Source organism: Boleophthalmus pectinirostris, unplaced genomic scaffold, assembly GCF_026225935.1.
Source record: "Boleophthalmus pectinirostris isolate CB_2022bp ecotype Guang Dong unplaced genomic scaffold, ASM2622593v1 HiC_scaffold_2, whole genome shotgun sequence".
NCBI lineage: Eukaryota > Metazoa > Chordata > Actinopteri > Gobiiformes > Gobiidae > Boleophthalmus > Boleophthalmus pectinirostris.
Window position 1 is genome coordinate 42,982,610 of NW_026571152.1, and position 9,422 is coordinate 42,992,031.

The window sequence follows — 9,422 nt, forward strand, 5'->3', positions numbered from 1 at the left end:
CTTGTGTCTTTTTGCCGTTTTTAAGTCAAAAGTGTCTCAAAATTCATCTTTTTCTGAAAATCAAACTCCGAACGCTCGACGTGACCACAGGCTCCTGAAAATGTAAGTTTTTAGATTTTTTTTTCAAATCAAGAGTTTGTTTTCCTCGTCTCGTGATGTTTCTGTGACGTTTTTCTTCGCTCAATTTCATTTCTCTCACTAGTTCAGGAATCAGAAAACACTAAACGATTCGCAAAAATCCCAGAAGAGCGAGTTCAGGCTCCAGCCAATCAGAGAAGAGCCAGACATTCCCGAGATCCCCGAGGATTTAAAGCCGGAACAAAGAGAATGTTTGGTGACGTTATTGTTCTTCTTTCTTCGGGATTCGGAGCTTTACAAACGTCACGACCTACGGAAGCCGAGTGGGTCACAACAAACGCAAACGGCGCAACAAATACAAATGCGACAACACAACTAAAAAGCCACAACAGAAATGACCGCGGGACTCTATTTTAATACAAACGCCGCAACATATTAAAAAGCCGCAACACATTAAAAAGCCGCAACACATTAAAAAGCCGCAACACAAATGCAAAAGCCGCAACACATTAAAAAGCCGCAAACACAAATGCAAAAGCGCAACACAATGCAAAAGCCGCAACACATTATAAAGCCGCAACACATTAAAAAAGCTGCAACACATTAAAAAGCCGCAACACATTAAAAAGCCGCAAACACATTAAAAGCCGCAACACATTAAAAGCCGCAAACACATTAAAAAGCCACCGCAACACAAATGCAAAAGCCGCAACACATTAAAAGCCGCAACAAAAGCGCAACACAAATGCAAAAGCCCGCAACACATAAAAGCCGCAACACATAAAAAGCCGCAACACAAAAGCAACACAACACATTAAAAAGCCGCAACACATTAAAAAGCCGCAACACATTAAAAAGCCGCAACACATTAAAAAGCCGCAACACATTAAAAAGCCGCAACACATTAAAAAGCCGCAACACAAATGCAAAAGCCGCAACACATTAAAAAGCCGCAACACAAATGCAAAAGCCGCAACACAAATGCAAAAGCCGCAACACATTAAAAAGCCGCAACACAAATGCAAAAGCCGCAACACATTAAAAAGCCGCGACACAAAACGCAAAAGTAGCAACACAAACGCAAAAGCTGCAACACATTAAAAAGCCGCAACACAAACGCAAAAGCCGCAACACAAATGCAAAGGCCGCAACACATTAAAAAGCCGTAACACAAATGCAAAAGCCGCAACACATGCAACACATTAAAAAGCCGCAACACAAATGCAACAGCCACATTAAAAAGCCGCAACACAAATGCAAAAGCCGCAACACAAATGCAAAACCAGCAACACAAATGCAAAAGCCGCAACACATTAAAAAGCCGCAACACAAATGCAACAGCCACAACACATAAAAAAAGCCGCAACACAAAGCAAAAGCCGCAAACAAAATGCAAAAGCCGCAACACAAATGCAAAAGCAACACAAATGCAAAAAGCCGCAACACATTAAAAAGCCGCACACAAATGCAAAAGCCGCAACAAGCAAGCAACACATTAAAAAAGCCGCAACACAAATGCAAAAGCCGCAACACAAATGCAAAAGCCAGCAACACAAATGCAAAAGCAGCAACACAAATGCAAAAGCAGCGCAACAACATTAAAAAGCCGCAACACATTAAAAAGCCGCAACACAAATGCAAAAGCCGCAACACATTAAAAAGCCGCAACACAAATGCAAAAGCCGCAACACAAATGCAAAAGCCCGCAACACAAAAAAAGCCGCAAAAGCCGCAACACAAATGCAAAAGCCGCAACACATTAAAAAGCCGCAACACAAATGCAAAAGCCGCAACACATTAAAAAGATGTCGAAGTCAGAGGAGCAAATACAGTCATTCTCAGACGTCTGTGAGGCACTCTAATGTCAAACAAATTGTCGTCACGTGTCCAGGTTCGGGTTTGACTCCGCAGGTTTCTCCATTGTCACGTTCACGGTTCACGGTCACATTTTTATACGGCGAACCACCGGAGATGTTTATGTGGAGACCAGAATCGAACCTCCAACCGGATCAGAGGACAAACGCTCGACCGGCTGAGCCACCGTCGCTCCACATGTGCGTTTAAGAATGTGAAAACACAACCACAGCTGGATTCTTCACGTCCTTTCAGCGTCTGTGGGTCACTTAACTTCAGGTCGTCCAACTTTTTTAGTTTTCTGTTTTTCAGTTTCAGTCTGATAACTTCTGAATATTCTTCTATCTCGACTTGAAGAAGAAGACAAGGATGAACGGATGAACATTTCGTGACAAAGAGAAGTGTCCGAGTCAGCGCCGCTTCATAAAGTTTTACATATTTACATAAATAATTAACAATTCATAATAATTCATTTGTATTTTTGTTTAAAAAGGAATGTAAAATGTTTAAGTACCGTAATTTCAGGACTATTGAGCGCACCTGAATAAAAAACACATCAACTAAATTTTAACTAAATTTTAAAATTGCACAGATTTCAGTCGCACTGTTACAAAATGTTTTCTGATTTGTTCTTGTGTTGTTTTCACAAACAGAAAACTCCTGAAGCTTGAACATGTTTGAGTAACTGTTTATTATTCGTCTGTCTACATCTTCAAAACTCCAAACACTCTGTTCCAAGTTGTGATGTCATCAAGTGGCAGTTTTCATATTAAGTTTTTGTTGTTGTTGTTGTTGTTTTTTTTAGTTTCGTAGAGATTCGACAATTCAAGAACAGAAATGATCCAAAAGATTCTTGTGAAAGTGTGTGGAGTTTAAAAACACAGTGGTGAATTATTTAATTTTATTTTATTTTTATTTATTATTATTAATTTTTTTTTATTTTTTTTTATATATACTTTTATTTTATTTATTTATTTTACTTTTTATTTAATTAATTTATTTCATTTTTATTTGTACTGTGGCATTTATTTATTTTTTAAAGTTTAAAGTTTTGATTTATTATGAAAACCTATAAATTAAATTATTAATAAAAGTAATAATAAATAAATAAATAAAAATAAATAAGAATAAATAAATAAATATGAATAAATAAATAAATAAATATGAATGAATAAATAAATATGAATACATAATAAATAAATAAATAAATGAATAAATAAATATGAATAAATAAAAAATAAATAAATATGAATGAATAAATAAAAAACAGTGGAGCACTCCCTGTATTACCACATGACATCACAAGGTGGAACAGAATGTTTTTTGTTGTGTTGGGAGAAGAGCTCAATCTAAATGTGCAGAGTTTGTGAGTTAAAAAAGTGTAAATGAAACAAAAAAAAAAACAAGTCCAGGTTTGATTTATGACGAGGAAACGACACGAGCGCAGACGTCAGATCAGCGTGACACGGCGCTTTAATGTCGTACTGCGGGACATTCTTGGCAAATCAGTAACTTAACCTGAAGTCACCTCCACCAGGAAAGTGACGTAATGAAGCTTTTTAATCAGATTTGGACGAGAGGACGGTTTTCTTTTTTTTTCATTTAAGTTCGACAAACCGAAGTCCAAGGCCTGAAGTCCAGTAAATAAACTTGTGACAGGTTCGAGATTTGTTTTTCACACGGAGGTAAGAGGAGACGCACACACACGCACACACACGCACACACACACACACACACACACACACACACACACACACACACACACACAGTTGTTGTTGACAGTCGAGGTCATTTAAAAATAAAACAGCTCTGGGTGACTGGCATGTGACTTCCTGTCTGCCTCCTGCTGATCACATGACCTGAGTGTATCGTCACAACACACACACACACACAACCGCAACCTCACAAGAACACACATATACACAAACACACAACCACATAAGAAGACACGTGCACAACCACACACATATACACACAAACACACACAAGAACACACACACATATATACACACACACATACACACACACACAAATACACACACAAATACACAAGAACACACACAAATACACACATATACACACACAAATACACAAGAACACACACAAATACACAAGAACACACACACACATATACACACACAAATACACACACAAGAACACACACAAATACACACACATATACACAAGAACACACACAAATACACAATACACACATATACACACACAAAATACACACACAAGAACACACACAAATACACACACAAATACATACACAAGAACACACACACACAAATACACACACATATACACACACAAATACACAAGAACACACACAAATACACAAGAACACACACAAATACACACACACACACATATACACAAGAACACACACAAATACACACACAAGAACACACACACACATATACACACACACAAATACACAAGAACACACACACATATACACACACACACATACACAAGAACACACACAAATACACACACATATACACACAAACATACACAAGAACACACACAAATACACACACACACACACACACAACATACACACACAACACACACACACACAACATACACACACATATATACACACACAAATACACAAGAACACACACACACATACACACACATATATACACACACAAATACACAAGAACACACACAAATACACAAGAACACACGCAAATACACACACATATACACAAGAACACACACAAATACACAAGAACACACACACACATATATACACACACAAATACACACACAAATACACACACAAGAATACAAGCACACAACCACACAATCACACATGCACACACACACACAAACAAACGCACACTTGCATAAACACACAAACACATGCACAAATGCATACACACACACAAGCACACTAGAACACACAAACACATTCATGCACATACAAACACTCAAATGCACACCAAAACACACACACACACACGCACAACCACACACACATGAACACAAAACACACACAAACACACAACTTTGTCTCCTACTACTGCTGTAAAAAAACATAACAAACACACACAACAAACACACAACAAACACACAACAAACACATGAATACATAAGCACACAAACACACACAACTTTGTCTCCTACTACTGCTGTAAAGAAACACAAACACACACAAACACACAACAAACACACACAAACACACAACAAACACACACAAACACACAACAAACACACAACAAACACACACAACTTTGTCTCCTACTACTGCTGTAAAGAAACACAAACACACACAACAAACACAACAAACACACACAAACACACAACAAACACACAACAAACACACACAAACACACAACAAACACACACAAACACACAACAAACACACAACAATCACACAACAATCACACAAACACACACAAACACACAACAAACACCCACAAACACATGAATACATAAGCACACAAACACACACAACTTTGTCTCCTACTACTGCTGTAAAGAAACACAAACACACAACAATCACAACAAACACACAACAAACACACAAACACACACAACAACACAAAACACACAAACAAACACACAACACACACAAACACACACAAACACACAAACACACACACAAACACACAACAAACACACACAAACACACACAAACACACACAAACACACACAACACACACACACACACAACAAACACACACACAAACACACACACACACACACACACACACAAACACACAACAAACACACACAGTTGGTGGAGTGACTGAGGCTGGAATTACATGATGGAAGTTGAATCTTTTCAGTCGACGTCGTTCTCTTTCTCTGTGAGTTTGACGCTAACTGGAGGCTCTGCTCTGTCTGAACCTCTGATCCTCCACTCAAACTTTCATCTGACTTTTGTTTTTATCTGTCATCAGTTTGACAGAAAGAACCGTCACAGGCGTCTGAACATCTGCTCTTTCAATCACTTTTGTCATTTTTCTTGAATTTTTAGACGATCTTAAAACTTCTCTGACGTGTGCGTCGTGTCACCGCTGAACATTTCACCATAGAGCTTCATGTAGAACACCTCCGACATGACATCACTGCAGAGTATCAGTAGTTTGAGGAGGTGAGAGCAGCAGCAGTGTTCATACAGTTTAGATTTTTTGGACTTGAATTTGGTTCACATTTTTATTTCCTGCAGATGTGATGCAAAAAATAAAACTGAATTTCTTAAATTCAAAATCATCTTGTGTTTTTGTCAGTAACGTGTGTTGATGCAGACACACGATGGTCCTGAATCACTCTCTCACTCTCTCACTCCTTCTCTGACCCTCTTTCTCCTTCTCTCCCTCTCACTCGCTCACTCCTCTCTCTCACTCCTCCTCTCACTCCTTCTCTCACTCTCTCACTCCTCTCCTCCACTCACTCCTTCTCTCACTCTCCTCACTCCTCCTCTCACTCCTCTCACTCCTCCTCTCACTCCTCCTCTCCTCCACTCACTCCTTCTCTCACTCCTCCTCTCACTCCTTCTCTCACTCTCTCACTCCTCTCCTCCACTCACTCCTCTCACTCTCTCACTCCTCCTCTCCTCCCTCTCACTCCTTCTCTCACTCCCTCACTCCTCCTCTCCTCCTCTCACTCCTTCTCTCACTCCCTCACTCCTCCTCTCCTCCACTCACTCCTCCTCTCACTCCTCACTCCTCTCACTCCTCCTCTCCTCTCTCACTCCTTCTCTCACTCCCTCACTCCTCCTCTCACTCTCACTCCTTCTCTCACTCCCTCACTCCTCCTCTCTCACTCTCACTCCTCCTCTCACTCCTCCCTCTCACTCCTCCTCTCACTCCCTCACTCCTCCTCTCACTCTCACTCCTCCTCCTCTCTCACTCCTCACTCCTCCTCTCTCACTCCTCTCACTCCTCCTCTCTCACTCCTCACTCCTCACTCTCTCTCACTCCTCACTCCTCTCCTCACTCCTCCTCTCACTCTCACTCCTCTCTCTCACTCCCTCACTCCTCCCTCTCACTCCTCCTCTCACTCCTCCTTTCACTCCTCTCACTCTCTCACTCTTTCTCTCACTCTCACTCCTCACTCCTCACTCCTCTCTCTCACTCCCTCACTCTCCCTCGTCTGTGTTTTCAGGAGTTTTAGTTCGACTCTTAAACTCTTCGTGACTCGTTCACTCGTTTGCAGTTGTTGGAGCCTACACAAAGTTTTGTAATTTTTGTCATATTTTCATTACTGAGATAATTATTATTATTTTGTTTGATTTAATATTTACTAAAAATACATATTTGATCATTTTGTAAGTCTTGATTTTTTGTAAATAATTTGATCTATTTACATTTTTCTTTCAGTTAATTATTGCAAATGTGAATCATAAGTTTAAGTTTATTTTTTTGTTTTATTTTGTGTCTGTGGCTCCTTATTTAAGACGAGTGCAGATGCATCATGGGAGTCGTCCTTTACCTGTTAAAATTCCCTTTTGTACATTTTTTTTAAGTCCTCAACTGGACGTGAACACTCAGTTAAGAGAGTTCAGATTCTCTCTGTGGATTTATTTCACTTTTGAGGCTTTTTAAAAGGTGGAACAGTCGTCACTTTAAGCTTCACAAAATGTTTGGACTTTACAATGACCAAACTTAGACCGTCAAATCTGCAGCCTCGTCCAGGATCAAACATCAAAACAACACAAAAAAAAAACACTCTGAAAACTTTTAAAAGACCAAAATCCAGCTTCAGTTTTCTTCATAAACAATTACAGCTTTTTAAACGTCTGAAACTCGACTCTGCAAAAAACAAAACAGGCGACTTCAGTTAAAAACATTTCACTTTATTTGATTAAATTCAACTTCACGAGTAAAATGATTTTTTTTTCATATTTTAAGTACAAAAAGCCATTGAAAGATTTTACTTTTACTGAAATTATCATAAAACTTTCTTTATTCAAGTAACGTTAACTTGGCTAGAGTTGAGTTTTTGCAGCATAATGTCTTGATAGTGATAATATTCCTTGTTTTTTTTTTTTAGTTTTTGTATTTTTTTATTTCTATTGCATGAGTCAATCTGTTCCCTGTAGAAAAGCAGCTCTGATTTTGTAATAAAATGTGTTCAGTTTGGAATTTAAACAAAAAAACAAAATAAAATAAAACCATCAATTCAACACTAAGCCGAGGTAAATTAAACTAACAGCTCATTTTCATGCACAGCAAGAAACATTTTTAAAGCTTAAATCTGATTTTCGATTACAAGAAAAGCAAAAAAAGTATCTTCAATTTTTTACAAAACTGAAATTTAAACAGTCCCTTTCCGATCCTCCTCGAGCCACGTGGAAAAACAAACGTCCCAAATCCAAACTTATGCCCGAGTTTCAGAAGAATGGAAAAACCCAGCGCCGTTACCGTGACGATTAACATTTAAAAACTCAATATTACATCGTCTGAACGAGCAAAAGTCCTCAAAATGTCACCGGCTCACGGCTCTCAGCTTCTCTTTCATGGGCGACATTTTGAGAACCGTTCGAAAGATACGAGAGCGTTTGGTTTTAAATTGTTAATTGTGATTCGCCTGAAGTCCTTTTTTTTTTTTGTTTTTTTCATACAGAGCGAAGAGTCTGGTCCAGATTTAAACAACCGTCCAATCAGATTTGGTTATTTCAAAGTCAAAGTCAAAGTAAAACAAAGAACCTCTATTTCGCACTAACATTTTGGACGTTTTATTTAAACATTTTGAAGTTTTTTGGGGTTTTTTTTGCGTCTTTGCTCATTGTTTCCACAGAAATCTGCAGTTTTTTTTTTTTTTTTTTTTCAGTATTTGTTTTGTTACAGACAGACCATTGGCCAATCCACCCGTCAATCAAGAGCTTCTGAAACGGGAGATGAACCAGCGACGAAAAATACTGAAGAAGTGTGTTCTGTTTTGATAATTGTCCTAAAAGACGTTTTTCACAACGGCCGGAAGTGTCTCGCTGTAGGTTTGTGGAACTTCTGGTTAATAATTTCTGTGTAAACGTGTGTCGTTTTCTCCAGCAGCTTCATAAATCTGCCCCATCACCAAATCTCCAACCAACAAACTCCACAAAGGAGAAACACCTTGAACAACTTCATGAACAATTTATCCACAACTATCAGGAGAAGAAAGAACAAAACTTAAAGGAAACGACGACGACACATTAGTCACACAACAAACTCAACTCTTGTTCTGATCCTAGAGACTCTCACATTCCAAGTATCACAAATCTCTCTGTCTACACAAATATCAACATCATGAAATGGATCTTAGAATCACAATGAACATGTTACTTCTGTTTTATTCATGAGCATCAAATGAAACACTAAACACACACCAAGCTGTGAGGTGAAGAGGCACAAATAAAAGGAACAGTAAAATAAAAGTGGAAAAAAAATGCAAAGCTCATTCACATGGCCGATGTTCAAAAGCTTTTTTTTTTATTTTTAAATGATGTTTTGGCAAAAAAGCCTTTGTCAGATCATTTTTCTTGCTTT